Source organism: Oryctolagus cuniculus, chromosome 10, assembly GCF_964237555.1.
Source record: "Oryctolagus cuniculus chromosome 10, mOryCun1.1, whole genome shotgun sequence".
NCBI lineage: Eukaryota > Metazoa > Chordata > Mammalia > Lagomorpha > Leporidae > Oryctolagus > Oryctolagus cuniculus.
Genome location: NC_091441.1, coordinates 66,295,008 through 66,314,910, shown reverse-complemented (window position 1 = coordinate 66,314,910; position 19,903 = coordinate 66,295,008). Strand labels below are relative to the sequence as shown.

At 46.2% G+C, this 19,903-nt stretch overlaps 1 long non-coding RNA gene across 1 annotated transcript; it reads right to left on the bottom strand.

Moving 5' to 3' along the window:
• Window positions 1–780: 780 nt before the first annotated feature.
• LOC138843960 (uncharacterized) lies at window positions 781–7,232 on the bottom strand. The gene is made up of 3 exons (XR_011379207.1): window positions 6,495–7,232; window positions 5,951–6,120; window positions 781–3,734 (listed from the first exon to the last, which is right to left on the bottom strand). It is a non-coding gene; the product is annotated as an uncharacterized lncRNA (long non-coding RNA).
• Window positions 7,233–19,903: the final 12,671 nt, after the last annotated feature.

Genomic DNA, 19,903 nt, shown 5'->3' with positions numbered 1-19,903 from the left:
ATGGAGGGAGACCTGAGGATGTTAACTGTATGTTAACTGTTGCCTGCACTTGAACTGAGCAAGCATCTATGGACTCAGAGGCATGAAGCTGTCTGCTTAAGATGACCTGAGGGAGCTGGCAGTGTAGCATAGCGGGTAAAGCACCTACAGTGCTGGCATCCCATATGGGCACCGTTCGAGTCCCGGCTACTCCACTTCTGATCCAGCTCTCTTCTATGGCCTGGGGAAGCAGAAGAAGATGTCCCAAGTTCTTGGGCCTGTGTACCCACGTGGGACACCCGGAAGAAGCTCCTGGCTCCTGGCTTTGGATTGGTGCAGTTCTGGCCATTGTGGCTATCTGGAGAGTACACCATCAAATGGAAGACCTTTCTCTCTGCCTCTCCTTCTCTCTCTGTGTAACTCTGACTTTCAAATAAATAAATAAATCTTTATAAAAAAAAAAAGATGACCTGAGAAGGTGCCCAAGAGAATAAAGGCAGGAAACTAATCCATTTGTTTTCTGTCCAAAACAAATAAACCAATCCTCAAATAATTATTAAAATTATGAAAAAATACATTATAAAGTTACCTGAAATTCTATTTCCTTATGATTGTCATGATCGATAAGTTCAATATCATTTATCAACTATTTCTCCCTTTCCCCACTTGTTTATAAAAACATCTCTGTCATACAAGGACAGTACTTTTGAAGTATTCAAGCAAGCTGTAGAGAATCAATTCTAGATTTGAATATAATTTAAAATATCAATTTGAAAGATTTTCAAGTTAGAGAAACGGCATTTGATTGATCACCTGACCTCATTTAGCAGAGTCAATAAGTAAAAAGAACACAAAATGTCATGTGGTAAGTAATTTTCCAGGAATTAGTTGATTCTTTTATTGGTCAGGGAAGTATTATGAAACCAAGGCACACTTTTTTTTGATAGCTCATCCCACATTCCAGGGTTATCCTGTTGTTTTCAAATTAAGACCATTAGTATTTGTTCTCTCAAGGAATTTCTCTTTAATTTTCTCAAAGAAGCATACAAGGGAAAATGGAGCCCGTTCCTGGAAAAGCACCAGGTAACCAACTTTGCTAGAATGTGAAGCAAGGAATGCCTCTATAACTGTTCTGGAGGCTCCGCAGAAAGGAGCCATTTCTCGTTTTTCACCACCACTGAAAAATATTCCCCCCTACACATGAACCCTCTCTTCCAGGATGCTATTATTTGCCATTTTTCATGAACTTCAAAGTTGAATCCCTCCATGGGTACATTACAAAGATATTTGGTGAATTTTAAAAGTCATCAATACCACCTACAGACCTTACTCTTCAGCATTTAGGATGAGCGTGTGTTTGTGTTCTGCCCTTGGGGCCACTTTGATGCCAGGTAAACACTGATGAAGTTACTCAGCTTTTACGTGGGCACCCTACAATCCATACGGCATGGATTTTTGCAAATGTATCCAGTCATTTCCATTCCAAAGTGGTTTAAGATGTTTTAAATGATTCGAGTCCCCCAATTATGAAGGGTTGGCTTCTGAGTCTCCAACTGTTTGGTGGTGTGACAGCCACGTGCATGCAGTATAAACTGCACTTCGTGTTTTGAACACACTCTGTGGTCCAGTCCTTTCTGGTGATGCTGGGCAGCGGCAGCAGGCACAGCTCAGTCCACCTCGCAGTCTTTAAGGAAGGCAGTCTCTGCTCTGCCGTGCGCAGTGCTGTGTGGGTGGTGGTTTTGGATATAGGTATTCAGTAAACTATATGAGATACTCAACACTGTTTTAGAGAGCTTGTAAGTTTTTATTTTACAGTTTTATGTTAGATGACTTTAATACATTATGTATTTGGAAGACAGAGTGACACAGAGAGCCAGACAGAGTCAGAGAGAGAGAGATCTTCTATCAACTGGCTCATTCCCCAAATGGCTGCAACAGCCAAGGCTAAGCCAGGCGGAAGTCAGGAGTCAGGAACTCTATCTGGTCTCCCACATGGGTGGCAAGGGCCCAAGTACTTGGTTCATCATCCACTGGCTTCCCAGACACATTAGCAGGGAGCTGGCTTAGGAGCAGAGCAGCTGGGACTTGAATTGCCACTCCAGCATGGGATGCCAGCATTACAAGTGGTGGTTTAACCTGCTACATTACAACACCAACCCCTGTTAGGTGACTGCCCAATGATGGGCTAGCATTTAAGCTAAGCTATGTTGTGCTATGATGTCCACTAGGTTAGATGTATTCAATGCAATTTTTAACTTATGATATTTTCAACTTACAGTGTATGTAATCGGATGGACACAACACTGCCATAAGATGAGGAGCGTCTGAATTCAGTATAGAGTTCAGTTGTAAATTACAATAGCATAGGAAGCAATTTGGATGAGCTATATAAGGATTAAGTCCCTCACTCCAAACAAGATACATCTCTAGGGCAGTGTTGCGAGATAGTGGATTAAGTGGCTGCCTGTGATGCTGGCATCCTTTGTGAACACTGATTCTAGTCCTGGCTGTTCCACTTCTGATCCAACTCTCCGTCAATGTGCCTGGGAAAGCAGAGGAAGATGGCCCAAGTGCTTGGGCCCCTGCCACCATGTGGAAGACCTGGATGGAGTTTCAGGCTCTTGGCCTTGGCATGGCTCAGTCCTGGCTGTTGCTGCCATTTGGAGAATGCAATAGCAGATGGAAAATCTCTGTATCTCTCCCTCTCCTTCTCTGTCTCTGGGAAAAACAAAACGAAACAAAACAAAACCAAGATACATCTCTCCTGACTTGGTTGTCTTCTGCATCTTCTCCTTTTGACACAACCTAAAACCAAACTGGCAGAAAAGAAGACCACCACCAAAAGGCGACACCAGTGTGTCAGTGCGACTGAATGCCTAGCACCTGTGCCTGGTGAGGCCTTGTAGACCCAGGTGGATTGAAATGACGTCTTTTCAAGGCACATGGAGTTCAGCCCGACACTGACGAGCCCCAGTGACCCTTGCCCATCCGCCACCTTCATAGTCAAGGCACGCTTGCAGCTAGGCTGTTCTGCTACTATCGCACGTTGGAGTTGGGAAGCTGCTTTCCTGGAGAACACTCCTTAGGAGGAAGGAGGCTGTGTGTGCTTCTGAAACAACTTCTAGGGGTTTTTTAGCAAGCAAAGATGTGCTGTTGTGTGGCTTGCTTGTCTCGTCTTTAAGACACGGTAATTTTCAGCTAGCGCGGGGCTGTGACCGCAGTCATTGTACCTGACCTCTCTCCCCAGGGCAGGAATCAGGCAGAGCTCATGCTTTCACGAAAGCCACTCAGCCGCCTGAGCAGAACTAACACGGCTAGAAGAGCAAGCAAGTTGTCATTTACAGAAATCCATAAGCCAGCAGTTTCTTTTAACCACAGCATTTTTTCCCTCCTCTGGCCCAGTCTGCTGATGCAGCAGCAGTGGTGTGCACTGCAAACGCTTAGCTTCCTGCTGCCATTGGCTGTGCTTCGGCTGCGAATGGGGCCTTTGAGGACGTTTTGTTTCAAGTGTGTGAAGCATTGGCTATGCCGCTGGGTTGCAAGTCTCTAAAGGCGTGGATCCCCCTCCTTCCCCCGTCTCTCCTATGGGGTCCGATGCGGTATTCTGTTGTTATGTTCAATTAGGATGTGTGGAATGAGTGTGTGAGTGAAGACGTGAGCGACTGCATACGTATTTCCAGGCTCACGTTTTCTAAACTCAGCAGTGCGCAGTAGACAGGATCCATTTCAGTCACAAAGAGGGATCTGTGGCAAAGCTGAAATGAAAAGATGAGAGCAAGAAATAAAGCTGAGATAAGTATTAAGAAACACATTTCTATCTTATTATGGTAGATAAAACAAGAAATTAAGCTGAGATAGCTAGGATAAATATACTTATGTCTTATGGTAGTTATAATAAGAAATAAAGCTGAGATAGATATGAGAAATATATTCATGCCTTATTATGTTAAATATCATAAGAAATAAATTCGGGAATAAGACCCAGGCAGATGGAAGCAGGGGCCAAGAGTTCACCAATTCCTTTGTGAAGGTGACTTAGATGTGTGCCGATGAAAGTTTGTTACAGGGTTTTTATGTGTATGTGTACAAGTAATACATATTATAGATTTAAGTCCACATGTATTTAGGTAATTATTGATTTATTTTGTGTAACATATACACATGTGTGACATATGTAAATGCATACATATTTGTGTGACCTGTGTATGTGTGTGTACATATATGTATACACTTAAAAAGTAAATTATATACATGCATAGAACTGAATACATATACAAGGTGTTCATAAAGAGTTCATGAAATGCATATTATGAAAGTACTATGCATGAATATATTTTGCACCAAAATAAACATTTTTTAAAAAGATTTATTTACTTATTTGAAAGGCAGAGTTACAGAGAAAGAGGGAGAGACAGAGATCTTTCCCATTCATTGGTTCACTCCCCAAATGGCCACAGAGGCTGAGGCTGAGCCATGCTGAAGCCAGGAGCCAGGAGTTTCATTCGGGTTGCCCATGTTGGTGGCAGGGACCCAAGCAGTTGGGCCATCCTTCACTGCTTTCCCAAAGCACATTAGCAGGGAGCTGGATTGGAAGTGGAACAGCCAGGACTTGAACTAGCAATCATATTGTATGCTGCATTGCAGGCAGCAGCTTAACGTGCTGCACCACAAATGCAGCCCCTAAATAATTTTTTTTAGAGATTCATTCATTCATTTATTTATTTGAAAGGCAGAGTAGCAGAGAGAGTGAGAGAAAGAGTTTTGCCATCTGTGGTTTTGTTCCCCAGATGACCGCACGGGTAGGGCTGGGCTAAGCAGAAGGCAGCAGCCAGGAGCCAGAAGCTTCTTCCATGTCTCTCACATGGGTGACAAGAGTCCAAGCACGTGGGCCATCTGCTGCTGCTTTCCCAGGTGCACTAGCAGGGAGCTGGATTAGAACTGGGGTAGCCAGGATACAAACTGGCACTCTGATGTGGGGTGCTGTTGTTACAAGTAGCAGCACAGTGCAGGCCCTCAAAATACATCTTTTATTTCCACATTCCGTAAACTTTTGGAGGTATCTCATTATATATAGACTTTATTATTATTTGAAAGTTTGTTTTCATTTATGAGACAATGAGAGGGAGAGAGCTCCCATCAGCTGTCCCATTCCCCAAATGCCCACAACAACCCTGAGCTGAGGGCCAACGCTAGGAGCCAGGTCTCCTACGTGGGTGGCAGGAACCCAACCACGTGAGCTGTTACCTCTGCCTCTCAGGAAGCTGGAGTCGGGAGCAGCGCTGGGCACTGAACCCAGGCACTCTGATAGTGAACACAGGTGTTTGAACAGGCATCCTAACTGCCAGGCCAAACACCTGCTCCCATATGTGTACTTGAAAGACCTCACACCAGGCTTCCTCTTAGAGAGCCATGGTTATTTAGAAACTACCTCGATCAGCCACTTGTGGGTGGAAACTAAGGTCCTGGGGCCCTCAGGTGGAAGAGCAATAGTAAGTAAGGTCACAGCCAAACCAACCTGAGTCTAAACCAAGAGACCTTGGGAGTTAGGAGTGAAAGAGCCACGCGAGGAGCGGAAAGGCCGATTAGGAGAGGGGCTTGTACAAGGCTTTGTTCTGGGAAAGTGGTTTTGAGAGAAATCAAAGAAAAGAGGCTGAACTCCATGTGCTAATTGAACCAGAGCAGGAAAAAGAGCACAGCGGAAGTGGACCCTGAGAGAGGTGTGAGGTCAGCGCGAGCGGGGTTTTGGATCTGGACGTGAACAGGCGTCTGCGGACCTCACGCATGAGCATGAGTCAGGGGAGATTATCAGATGCCTGCTGGCGCTCCATCAAACCTTAAAGGGTGCTTCTGCCTCAATTATGTCTCTGAGCTCCTAAAGCCGGCTTCAGGGTAAGTGACTCAGATACCCTCCTTCATTTCAAGGAGTGCCCGTCTCTTCTGAAAGCCCAAGAAAATAAACAAAGAAACTCACGGGCGCACCCTCTTCCAGGGTTTGCAACTTGGGAAGACGTCTTAGCAAGCACAGTCTGATGCCAAGTCAGAGCCACTGCAACCCTCGTGCTGAATGTCCCTGATCCAGGCCTGCAGCCAACAGGCAGCTCCCTGAGGGATGGAGCCGGGTTGGGGCACCGAAGAGGCGGGCTGCAAAGATGACAAACGTGTGAAAATGTGCCTAAGCTGCCAATGAAGTATTCTGAGCTTTCCCTGTGGGTGCTGTAGTCAATAGTAAGATGCCAGGTAATCTGTAAAACTGTGCTATAGTTGAGGGTTCACGCCTGCACTGGCGGAACAGGAGTCTGAGCGAGCAACCATGGTTTCCCTGGCTGGGCTGGGCTGGGCTCACTGAACATGCTGCTGCTCTCCACAAGTGCTTCACTGTGAAACGTTTACAAAAGCACTTGTAGGAAGCGCTCCTGGTCTGTTTCTACCTTGGGGGAAACATGGATGAATCTGTGTAAGTGCTGGTCGAGCCCCCAGCAGAAGGGAGCGGGAAGTTATAGCTGCTGTGTTCTTACCAGTATGGGGGAGCCGCGGGGAGGTGCTGGAACCTTTAAGAGGTAGAGCCCAAAAGGACTGGGTCACTGGGGCCCTGCCCGTGGGAGAGATGAAGGTAGTTCTCTGGGGACCCCAGTGGTTCTCGTGAGAGTTGTTTTAGCAAGCCTGGCCCCTCCTGGTAATCCAACCCCCTGTCTCCATGTGATGGTTCTCTGTTGCACACACTCTCACCATTGTGATGCCATCTGTCACAATGTCCCCAGCAGAGCTGAACCTGCTGGCCCCAGGCCCTTGAATCAAGGAAGTCTCTTTCCTTTATGTATTATCCAACCACATTTTCTTATAGCAATGGAAATCGTACTAAGACAACAGTGTTTTTATCTACATTCTCTGCCCTTTCTACAAGATAAAGCAGTAGTAACAAACTTTCTGGGGCAATACAGTATTCTATACATTAACAGGATGAGTATGAGATATACCTTTGTCAAAAAGTATAAAAAAGAGGGATGGGTGTTGTGGTGTAGCAGGTAAAGCCACCTTCTGAAACACTGGCATCCCATATGGGTGCCAGTTCAAGTCCTGGTTGCTCCACTTTTAATCCAGCTCCCTGCTAATGTGCCTGGGAAAGCAGTGGAAGATGGCACAAGTGCTTGGGCCCCTGCTCCCATGTGGGAGACCTAGAAGAAACTCCTGGTTCCTGACTTTGGTCTGGCCCAGTCCTGGCCATTGCAGCCATTTGGGGAGTGAACCAGCAGACGGAAGATAGAGCTCTCCGCCCCCCCCCCCCCGCCGCCTCTGTAACTCTGCCTTTCAGATAAATAAATCTTTTTTTTAAAAAAGGATTAAAGGGTACACTTAAGATTTGTGCATTTCACTCTTTTAAATTTTACCTCAAAGACAAAACCATACACTGGAAATATTTCTAGAGCTATGAAACTCTAGTTAATGATATGGATGTTAAGGTATCCAGTTGTGAAATGTTCTTATGTATAAAATATTAAAGTGATGGCTGGGTAGAGGGATGGCTAGGTATGGACACAGATGGGATAAAGCAGGTAGCGGTCAACGCCACTTGTAGAATTCAAATGATGGATACATGATGTCTGTTGTGTAATGTTTTCAACTTTTCTGTATATTTGAAAAATTTCATGATTAAATGTTACAGAGAAAAATGGTAGGGACAGCTCCATGAAACCACTAAGTCTACCTCCGCTGGCTACTATACCTGCTATGAAAGCCCAGAAATACCAGTGTTCTGAAAGGAATCATGTTCACGGGCAAGTTTAATAGTGGTGTGGGTATAAAGCCCTTCTGGAAAATAAAGAAGCAGGCTGGCATTGTGGCACAGGGGCGTAAGCTGCCCCTCCATGATGCCAGTGACCCATCTTGGAGCCCCCATTAGAATGCTGGCTGTTTTGCTTCCCATACAGCTCCCTGCTAATACTCCTGGGAAAGCAGCGGAAGATGGCCCAAGTGCTTGGACCCCTGCTGCTCACGTGGGAGACCTAGATGGAGTTCCATACTCCTGGCTTTGTCCCGGGACTGGCCATGGCTGCCATTTGGGGAGTGAACCAGCAGATGAAGATCTCTCTGTGTCTCCTCTCCCTCTGTCTCTGTCATTCTTTTAAATAAATCTTAAAAAAAAAAAAAGAAAGAAAGAAAAGAAACAAAGTCTTCCATGTAAATATAAGTAGGTTTTATGAGCAAGCATCATCTGCGAGGATTTTTTTTAACTCTCTCATACATGTGGTTATTTCAAGATTGCCACCATTTTGCAAAAAAGTACACATTTTTGTTTATCATACGTTTCCAACTTATCAGGTATTAGCTGTTCCAGGAAAACTGGTTCCCCAATATGGATTTGAGAAGACCATCCTTTTCCACTGAATGGCAAGAACCAAACTGTCCATCAAATGTTTCTAGTGACTTCACAATGTATAACTGCGAAATACTGAAGTGATTCGCCGTGGGGAATGACACGAGAACTCGCAGTAGCTTTAAAATGTTAGACGGAAGGAGCGAGAGACAGGAACATTTTGGCCTGCGCTTACCTCGTAGATTATTAATGAATACAGACAGTGCAGTGGCTTTGACCTTACACAGCAGCAGTTCCCGGCACCGCCAAGAGCAAATAGTCAAGGGCATCACATTAAATGCCAGGCTATCGGCCAGAATGAAGCCGAAATCCTCGGATATTTAAAAAAAAAAAAAAAGGCAGAAACATGTCAGGAGCCCGGAGTAAACTCTCAGGCTGAATTCATGTGAATTACGGGGTAACCCTGGAGATTCTTAGTAAGATCCACCGTGCAGCGCGTGGGTCCGGAGGCGAAGCACTGGACCTCTGTTGTTCTCTGTCGCCATCTAGTGGGTAATGGCGGCTGTGCGCCTTCACGTGTTGGCCTCAGACTTGCCCTAGTTAGCAAGGAGCTGATGAGTATTGTTTGAGACACCCACGACGGTCTAACCTTTGAGTTTTAGTTTCCTTTGGACTTTGAAATGTCTGTTTAGTGAAGCAAGTCTGGCATTACATCATCTTTGATCAGCCCGTAGGAAAAAATGAGCAACATCTCTTTTCAGGAATTAAAAATGCCTAAGGTGGTTAATAATTTCCACTGAGTAGTCAAAAGCAGATTTAAAAATTTCTCTCATTTTCTCCCAGTCTTTCCTACCCACTTGACAAGTCTTCAGTAGAAACTTGTTAATAACGACTCGAGTGTATCACATAAGGCAAAAGACAAGACTAGGTCTGCGGTTTAGCTTTCTCATCTACGGAAGCAACATATGAGTGGATCCTGACATCACTATGTTAAGTGGGTTGTGACCAGCACTAGCAAAAGAAAAGACCTATTTTTAATTGTTTGCAGAGCCTCCATCCTGTTTTCTGCTGCATGATTCCACTTTCATAAAGTATCTCAGACACTGGGTCAGGGCAGCAAGGAGCAGAATGGTGGTTTCTAGGGGTGAGAGGGAGGGGAAGCCGGAGGCCTTCAGTGGGGTGAAGAGTTTCAGTTCTGCAGGGCGACTGTGTTCTCAGGTCTCTTGTACAACAAAGCGCCAGGACTCAACCCTGCATCCTCTCCTCCAAACTCTGTCCAGAGGGTGGATCTCGTGTTGTGTTCTTACCACAACTTTAACAACAACAATAAGAATAATTAAACAAGGCTACAAGCGACAACAGAAAAGCTGAGACTAGAATCTAGAACAGGGCAGTGCCTCTCCCACATGGAGTAGGTGAAGCTTCTGTCACACACGTGTGTATGTGTGATGCCAAGGGCTTTTCCTTCTGTGAGTCGAGGTCAGAAAGGTTCAAAAGGCTCTACTCTGTCTTCCGTTTTAAAAAATCACACTAAAGCTAAAATCTAGTTTTTTTTTTAAAGATTTATTTATTTATTTGAAAGGCGGAGTTACAGAGAGGCAGAGGCAGAAAGAGAGAGAGAGAGAGAGAGAGCGAGCGAGCAGAATGGACACCAAGGTTCACTCCCTAAATGGCCACAATAGCCAGAGCTATGCTGATCTGAAGCCAGGAGCTTCTTCCAGGTCTCCCACGTGGGTGCAGGGGCCCAAGGACTTGGGCCATCTTCCACTGCTTTCCCAGGCCATAGCAGAGAGCTGGATCAGAAGTGGAGCAGCTGGGACTCGAACCAGTGACCATATGGGATGCCGGCGCAGCAGGCGGTGGCTTTACCTGCTATGCCACAGCACCGGCCCCTAAAATCTATGTTGTATTTCAACTGAGTGACATCTCCTTGTACATAAAAAATGCTTCTAAATGTTTCTCAAAAAGGCTGTTCAGGTGTCCGAAGGCAGTGCATGGGCTGGAACTAGAGGCACAAAGTGGAACTCTGTGCTGGCGGTCCGGTCTGTTCTCTCTTTGGGATGAGGGTGGCTATGGCTGATCTGGAGCCTCTGAGAGATAAAGCTCAGCCTTTGGGGGCAGGGCAGGCCTGGCTCTAAATTCAGACACAGAAACTTGCCAGCCGGGCCTTGGTGTCCATTCTGCTGGGACTGTGCCCACTCAATACTCGTGTTGAAATCGAATTCCCATTGGTCCAGGAGTAAGAGGTGGGCCCTGTAAGAAGTTTAGGTTGGGAGGGCTCTGCCCGCCCTTGTGAATGGATTAATACTGTTCTCAAAGGAGTGGGTTAGTGATGGAGAGAGTGCTTCTCTTGTAAACCTGGTCCCCTGCTGCTTCCTCTATGCCTTGCTGGTGTCTGTTTTCCCCTTCTGCTGGTCTGCGATGCAGTGCAGACATCCCTGCCGGAGGCAGCCCCTTCACCTTGGACTTTCCAGCTTCCAGAACCATGGGTCCCATGCATTTGCCCAATCTGTGGTATCCCGCACAGACAGCATCCTAGCGTGAAATGAAACTAACGAGTCCCAGCATGCAGGCGTTGTAAGAAGCGAACAGGCGATGTGCCTAGCACCTGGTGGGTGCACAGTGAAAGCAGATATCTGAAACAGCAGGGGCCCCAGTACAAGACAGTTCTTGTCTTGCTTTACTGCCCTAGATCGCAGCACCATAAGCTTATAAAGCTTGGCCGGCGCCGCGGCTCACTAGTCTAATCCTCCGTCTGCGATGCCGGCACACCAGGTTCTAGTCCCCGTTGGGGCGCCGGATTCTGTCCTGGTGGCTTCCCTTCCAGTCCAGCTCTCTGCTGTGGCCTGGGAGTGCAGTGGAGGATGGCCCAAGTGCTTGGGCCCTGCACTGCACCCTCATGGGAGACCAGGAGGAAGCACCTGGCTCCTGGCTTCGGATTTATACTCCCGCTGGCTCCGCAGCAGCCATTGGAGGGTGAACCAACAGAAAAAGGAAGACCTTTCTCTCTGTCTCTCTCTCGCTCAATGTCCACTCTGTCTGTCCAAAAAAAAAAAAAAAAAAAAAGATTATAAAGCTCCCTTAAATCCTACAGCCGCACTTGAAAACCCCAGCAAGAACTTGCCTTTTCCTCTTGGCTGCAGTCGGGTGAGAGCCTTGCCTGCACTCTCTCACTCTGCTTTAGCTGGGCTTCCTTTAGTAGAGTGCTGGGTGGCACGGCTCTCTGCTTCATGCCCGCAGTGCTGTGTGTGTTTTACAGACAGCCTGGATCTCTTTAAGCCCTCCTCTCAAAGTGTGGCTCTGTGCTGGGTGACCACGCCCCACCCCAGCCACAGTGTTTTGTGTGAGCGGAGTGGCCCGGGAGGAAGCTGTCCCTCTCTGCTCTCGCCTTTGCTGCTCCATCCTTCTCCCTTCCCCCACCTGCTACAGAAGAGCTGACAGACGGTGGCTAAACATCACTTTAAATAAACAAATCAAACAATGAGACAGAAAGGAGACAGGCTGAAATCTCAGTGGTGATTAACATTTGGTGATGAGATTACAAGTGATTTTAATCTTTGTGTTTTCCTGTAAGGGTATTTTATGCAACTAATATTGAATGTTTCTGTAATCATGTTAAAAAGAGGAAGGAAGGATGGGTGGCAGGAAGGATGCAGAGAAATTATCCAGTAAATTTGAAAACATTCCTGTCCCACTCCGGGCACCAGAACACTTTGGAAAGGAATGAGAAACATTCAGACCTGGGCCAATTCCTAAGGGGCCGGAGAGAAAAAGCCTTGGTTGACAAAAACTATGCCAGTTCACCTGCACTGTCCAGGGTGGGATCTATTTATAGCCCCCAGGGCTCCCAGGAACTGAGGGTCAGGGGCGTTCCCTAAGGAAAGACAATGGGAACCCGCCCAGGGAACCCAGTTCTTTAATCCTTAGGCTCTGTATTTTTTTTTTTAAAGATTTATTTATTTATTTGAGAGGAAGAGTTACAGAGAGAGGGAGAGATAGTGAGAGATCTTCCATCTGCTGGTTCATTCCCCAGATGGCCATAACGGCCGCAGCTGCGCCAATCTGAAGCCAGGAGCCAGGAGCCTCTTCCAGGTCTCCCATGTGAGTGCAGGGCTCATGCACTTGGGCCATCTTCCACTGCTTTCCCAGGCCATATGCACAGAGCTAGATTGGAAGAGGAGCAACTGGGACATGAACTGGTGCCAATATAGAATGCCAGCATCACCGGCAGGCTTAACCTTCTATGCCACAGTGCTGGCCCCTTGGATTCTTTTTGAAGTAGAATGAAAATTCACTGAATTTTTTTGTTCCCTAAATTCGGGGTTTTAACAGTGTTACTGCTTGCTCACTAAATCAGAGCTTTCCTAATTATTTTTAGTATGTAATATTTGCCCAAAAAGAATATGTGTAATAAAACTTGATAAATGAGGGGCTGGCGCTGTGGCTCCCTTGACTAATCCTCCGCCTGTGGTGCTGGCACCCCATATGGGCGCCGGATTCTAGTCCTGGTTGTTCCTCTTCCAGCCCACTCTGCTGTGGCCTGGGAAGGCAGTGGAGGATGGACCAAGTACTTGGGCCCCTGCACGGGAGACCAGGAGGAAGCACCTGGCTTCTGCCTTTGGATCAGTGTAGCTCCGTTCGTAGCAGCCATTTGGGGGGTGAATCAGCGGAAGGAAGACCTTTCTTTCTGTCTCTCTCACTGTCTAACTCTATCTGTCAAATAAAAAAAAAAAAAAAACCTTGATAAATGAAATGAACAGCCATGAAGAAGTTTACCTGATCACTAAACATTACCAATAGCATTGCCCCCATTTGTGCCACTGATTTTAAATCTTATACTATACCTCACTCTACAGAGAGAAAACACGAATTTGAATATTATCATTCTCTTACCTCTTTTGAAGAGTTTTTGGGGATAGATTTTTCTAAACAAGGCACTATTTAACCTCATGTCTTTTTCTTATTTACTTATTTGAGAGGCAGGGAGAGGCACACAGACAGAGAAAGACTGACAGAGAGCTCCATTCTACATTCCCAAAATACCAAAGCCAGGAACCAGGAATGCAATCCAGGTCTCCCACGTGGGTGGCAGGAACCCAATTATTTGAGCCATCACCACTGCCTCCCAGGGTCTGCTCTAGCAGAAAGCCAGAATCAAGCGCCAGAGATGCCATCGAATCCAGGCACCCCAATGTGGAATGCAGGCTTCTTGCCCCCCAGTTGAAACAACTGTCCCATAGTCTCAGATCTTCAAATATGTTCAGCAACTCAGTACTACTGTTCTGTTTCTAAGATCCATCCACGTTGTTGTGTGCAGCTATAGTTCCTTCATTTTCACAATTATACAGCACCCCCTTGTGTTAATATACTGTATTAACTCTCCTATGAATGGCTGTTTGGGTTGTTTTTAGGTCTTTTAAAAATTATGAACAATGATGATATGAACTTTGTTGAATCTGTCTCCCAATACATATATAAGAATTTTTCTAAAGCAATAGGTTCCATGTCTTTTTTAAAGTTTTTTTTTATGTTTATTTTATTTATTTGAAAGGCTGAGTTAGGGAGGAAGAGGGACAGAGATAGATAGATAGATAGAGAGAGAGAGATCTCCTATCTGTTGGTTCCCTTCCCAGATGCTTGCCACAGCTGGGGCTGAGCCACTCTGAAACCAGGACCAGGAAGCCCCATCTCGGTTTCCCAAGTGGGTGGCAGGAACTCAAGCACTTGAGCCATCACCTGCAGCCTCCCAGGGTACGCATTAGCAGGCAGCTGGATCAGGAGCAGGGCCAAGATCTGAACCCAGGCACTCTGATATCGGATGTGGGTATCCCCAGGTGTGGCTTAACTGCTATGCCAAGTGCCTACTCCCCATAGTAAGTTTTAAAAACAAAGACATTTTTTGTTCTTGGATAATTGATACAGTTTTCACTTTCTGTGGCTCTATCCTTAATAATGTCTTTTATCTTAAAACGTAATGTATCTTGGCCGGCGCTGCGGCTCACTTCGCTAATCCTCTGCCTGCGGCGCCTGCACCCCAGGTTCTAGTCCCGGTAGGGGCGCCGGGTACTAGTCCCGGTTGCTCCTCTTCCAGTCCAGCTCTCTGCTGTGGCCGGGGAGGGCAGTGGAGGATGGCCTAAGTGCTTGGGTCCCTGCACCCACATGGGAGACCGGGAGGAAGCACCTGGCTCCTGGCTTCGGATCGGCGCAGTGCCGGCAGTAGCGGCCATTAGGGGAACGGAAGGAAGACCTTTCTCTCTGTCTCTCTCTCACTGTCTATAACTCTCTCTCTCTCACTGTCTAACTCTGCCTGGCAAAAAATAAAATAAAAAAAAAGTAATGTAACTAATATGAGTAGTGACTACAGCTGTCTTGTAGTTTTTGGCTGGTTCATTTCTGAGGAGTTGAAATTTTATTGAGATAGTTGTACAGTCAATCATTCCTAGTTGTATGTTTTCCACTGTGTCTTTCCAGGGCATCGTTTCTGTCCATCCTCAAGGACTTGGGTCCCTCTCATGGGCTTCAGTGGGGGTAGTGGGCTCGAGGTGCGAGTGTTCTGACCTGTGAGGATTAATGACATCACTTCCTGATGGCCTTGCAGCAAACAGCACATCTCACACAGTAATAATGTAGTTTCACAAACGCCTACAGTGTCCAAGACACTTGTGTCAGATATGTCCCTGGTGGCTGTGGCTCGTACTCTACTACTCTGGGATCAAACTTCTTAATGGCCTTGTCCCTGGGCATGTGTCGAGTGCAGGTTTTTAAGCCTTTGGTCTATTTTTGAGTTAATTTATATATATGTATATATGTATATATTGGTGCATGGTGGAGTTCCCGCTTCAGCTGTTTGCAGATACTCGGTTTCACTTACCATATGCATTTGTTGGTTGCCTCTTTCCTCCCACTTGGGATTTTAAGGTTCATCAAGGCAGAGGCTCTGTGGATTTTCTGGTCACTGATATATTGTTATATTGGTTATCTATTGCTATTGCTATTGCTATTCATTGCTATCTGTGGCAGCAAATCACCCAGAAATTCAGCGCCTTTAAACAATAATAAGCATTTATTTTATATGACAGTTCCTGAATATTAGGAGCTTGACATCATTTTTTTGTATGTATCTCATAAATACATTAGGAACATAGTGACTCTTCCCACCGAACCTGAACTCCCACACACTCTCCCCTCCTCCTCCTCCCTCTCCTGTTTAGTCTGAGGAAGAAAAAGAAAAGGAAAGAAAGAAAAAAGATTCCTCACCAGTCTAGACAAGGGCTGCTCCATGTTTGCTACTTGAAGGTGATGTCGCTCCCCCCTTCCTCTTTTCCTTTCCTTCCTCCCCCTCCTTTCCTTTCAGAAACTTGACTGTCTTTTAAGAAGAACCCACAGATGATACATCTTTTGCAAGCTCTTAGACATAACTCTAACTTAGGAGACATAATAATATCCTCCATTTAATACACTAAAAGGAAGAGATTCTTGAGAACAAGTTTTACTATTTTTTAAAAGATTTATTTATTTATTTGAAAGGCAGAGTTACACACAGAGAGAAGAAGAGGCAGAAAGAGGCGGCAACAGCTGGAGCTGCACCGATCCAAAGCCAGGAGCTTCCTCCAGGTCTTCCCACACAGGTGCAGGGGACCAAGCACTTGGGCTATTTTTTTAAAAAAGATTTTATTTATTTATTTGAGAGGTAGGGTTACAGACAGTGAGAGGGAGAGACAGAGAGGAAGGTCTTCCTTTCGTTGGTTCACTCCCCAAATGGCTTTTACAGCCAGAGCAGCACCGATCCGAAGCCAGGAGCCAGGTACTTCTTCTTGGTATCCCATGTGGGTGCAGGGGCCCAAGGACTTGGGCCATCTTCAACTGCTTTCCCAGGCCACAGCAGAGAGCTGGATTGGAAGTGGAGCAGCCGGGACTCGAAATGGCACCCATTTGGGATGCTGACACTGCAGACAACAGCTTTACCCGCTATGCTACCGTGCCGGCCCCTCTGCCTTTCAAATAAAATAAAAAATCAGAACAATAAAGATTTATGAAAAGAAAAAGAACCAGGAATTTTTTTTTAATTTAAAAAATCTATTTATTTTATTTGAAAGGCAGAGTGATAGAGAAAGGGAGAGACAGAGAGAGATCCTCTATCTGCTGGTTCGTTCGCTCTCCCAAATGGCTGCAATGGCTAAACTGGGCTGGTCGGCAGCCAGGAGTCAGGAGCCTCCTCTGGGCCTCCCACGTGGGTGCAGGGGCTCAGAGACATGGGCCATCCTCTGCTGCCCTCCCAGGCGCATTAGCAGGGAGCTAAACTGGAGCAGGCAGGAATCGAGCCAGTGTCCGTATGAGATGATGAATTCCGCTACGCCACAGCTTTAGCTCCAAGGAACCAGGAATTCTAATAGCCTTAGGATGCTGTCCATTTCATTTTGTTTCCCAAGTAGATCCAGGATCACTGAGTTCACATCCTCAGAGCTTTATCTCGAGAGGGCAAAGGGCATTACTTCTCTAGCTCTGGCTTGAAAATTCCCAGGGTAGGAATCTTGCAGGCCTACACCCTTGAACAAATCAGCATGGTCAGAGAGTTAAGTTCATGTGACCGGTTTAGCTTGAAAAAGATGATTATACATGGGAATAGGAAAAGATGGAAGAGGGAATGGGCAGATAACAATAGCACAGCTCTTTCGGCCAGGTGAGGTAGTCCCACCTGTTAGCTCTAGAACACATCACACTCTTGTCCATTTATTTGTTCACATGTCTTCTGCACCAGCCCATGCTTCCTTACAGGAGGGTGTGAGCACAGGTACTGCATTGTCATAACTCCAAATGACACGGGCTTTGTAGTCAAGAGAGGAGTATGTTACATTCTTGCTTTCCCCTTTATTAACAGTGTGGCTTTGGAGCAGCCATAGCTTCCTCATTGGTCTTCTGTGGCCTGTGACATGATTGCTGACGTGTTGTAGCAGCTGCAAATGTTAGTTACTGTCCTTCCTCTTTGGAAAGTGCCTGTCACAGTTGCATGTCCTTACTATGTTTGTAAGTGAGCGAGTCCATAAATGAAATGTCCTTAGTGATTTCCTTGGCATTTACTTATAAACCAGGATGCCAATAGGATTATGGTGAAGATTAAAGTGAGATAATAGACTAAAAGTACTTCCACCGGGCCCAGATCATAGCAGGTACTTTATTTTTCCCTTTTATTTTATAAAAATGTTTATTTTTTATTCATAGATTTTATTAATCATAGCATTTCATTTATAGAGTTCTTTCCATCCTCCGATTTAGACTTTTCCTAGCAAAAATAGTCTGTGGTAAATAACTAGGCCTAAGCAGAAGTTAATTTAATTTTTATAACTTAGGCAATAAAATGAACAAGCTAAAACGCTATCTAATCTGTTGCACTCAGGTAATGATCTCCTTTTCAAGATGGGTTGGACTTGGGTAGAATATCCACACCAGTCAATCGCTGTTGGGCAGATCAGGATTTCCATACTTCGTAACTTCCACAGGCAGGTTCATATTTTCAGCCCCTTTATGCATTCGGTTCTTCTCTGCATTCACGTCTCTCCCTTGGAAGCTCAATTGGCGCTGGTGTACTTGGGGACGGCCTTGGGGCTCTCAGACACAGCACGCCCGGCCAGCTCAGGCTGCAGCAGACGCATGCGCCGTGTGGATCTCCCCGGAGGTGAGGGCGGAGCGCTGATTGTAATGAGCCGGGAGCCACGCCTCACCAGCGGTGTGCTCCAAGATGTCACTGAGGAAGGGAGCATGATGCCCATGGCCTTGGACGAGATGCTGGTTTCACAGCACACCTGCTTCAGCACAGCACACGTAGACTGAGTAGCTCTCTTTGCGGTTACATTTTTGCTTCTTGCCATCCTTCTGGGCCTTAGTCACTGCCTTCTTAGGGGCCGGTGGGAATTGGTGGGTTCAGGCGCCATGATGTTAAGTATTACAGCAGTAACACAAATACTTGTGGTGCAGGGGGGTGGGGGTGGGAACCCATAATAAGTACTTTAAGGACAGGTGCCGTTTTAGAGAGGCAATCCTTTGAAATCAGGATGGTACATTCGATCTCTTGTAAGATCTGTTGTTTGGGTTGACATTGTTACACCAGTGGCACACACAGAAATGACATCTAAGCAGTACAGCCAAGAGCTTGTTCTTCATCACAACTGTGACAGATACAGTCTCTACCTGTGGCACAAGCGACAAGAGATGGTGTCAGAATAGAATACTTCCTGGGGCCGGCGCTGTGGCATAGTGGGTAAAGCCACTGCCTGCAGTGCCAGCATCCCATGTGGGCACCAGTTCAAGTACCGGCTACTCCACTTCTGACCCAGCTCTCTGCTGTGGCATGGAAAGCAGTAGAGGATGGCCCAAGTCCTTGGGCTCCTGCACCCACGTGGGAGACCTGGAAGAAGCTCCTAGTTCCTGGCTTCGGATTGGTTCAGCTCTGGCCATTGTGGCATTTGCGAAGTGAACCAGTGGATGGAGGACCTCTCTTTCTCTCTGCTTCTTCCTCTCTCTGTCTGTAACTCCACCTCTCAAATAAATAAATTTTTTTTTTTAAGAAAAGAGTGTTTCATAACAAGGGTCTTTCCTAAGATGCTGTCAGTGTAATGCAAACGATGGATCTGGTGACTGTCAAGTGGAGAGGTTAAAGGCATTTTATAAGCCCAGGATGTGAAGAGCCACAGCTTTTGTGCTTGCATATCTTTTATTTATTTTTTTAAAAGATTTATTTATTTATTTGAAAGTCAGAGTTACACAGAGAGAGGAGAGGCAGAGAGCAAGAAAGAGGTCTTCCATCCCATGGTTCACTTCCCAATTGGCCGCAACAACCAGAGCTGCACTGATCTGAAGCCAGAAGCCAGGAGCTTCCTCCAAGTCTTCCACACAGGTGCAGGGGCCCAAGGACTAGGGCCATCTTCTACTGCTATCCCAGGCCATAGCAGAGAGCTGGATCAGAAGTGGAGCAGCCGGGTCTCAAAGTGGTGCCCATATGGGATGCCAGTGCTTCAGGCCAGGGCATTAACCTGCTGTGCCACAGAGCTGGCCTCGATTTTTATTTTTTTAAAAAGATTTATTTATTTATTTGAAAGACAGAGTTACAGAGAGGCGGAGGCAGAGAGAGAGAGGGAGAGGTCTTCCATCCACTGGTTCACTCTCCAAATGGTCACAATGGCTGGAGCTGGGATGATATGAAGCCAGGAGCTTCTTCTGGGTTTTCCACGCAGGTGCAGGGGTCCAAGGACTTGGGCCATCTTCTACTGCTTTCCCAGGCCATAACAGAGAGCTGGATTGGAAGTGGAGCAGCTGGGACTTGAACTGCTGCCCATATGGGATGCCGGCACTGCAGGTGGTAGCTTTACCCACTACGCCACGGTGCCAGTCTCCCTTGCATACCTTTTAGATTTGCTATTTTGGAAAATAATGAGGCTAGTGACAAAGAATATCACTATTTCATTGTGAGCCTTCCTTTTTTTTTTTTTTTTTCCCAAAGCGAAAAGTTTTGAACACTAGCTTGGACTCACAATGGAGCGTTGATTCTGCTTTTTCTAGAATAGTGCTAGCAACAGAACTTTCTGATGGATGGGCCTGTTCTTTACTTGCGCTGTAGAA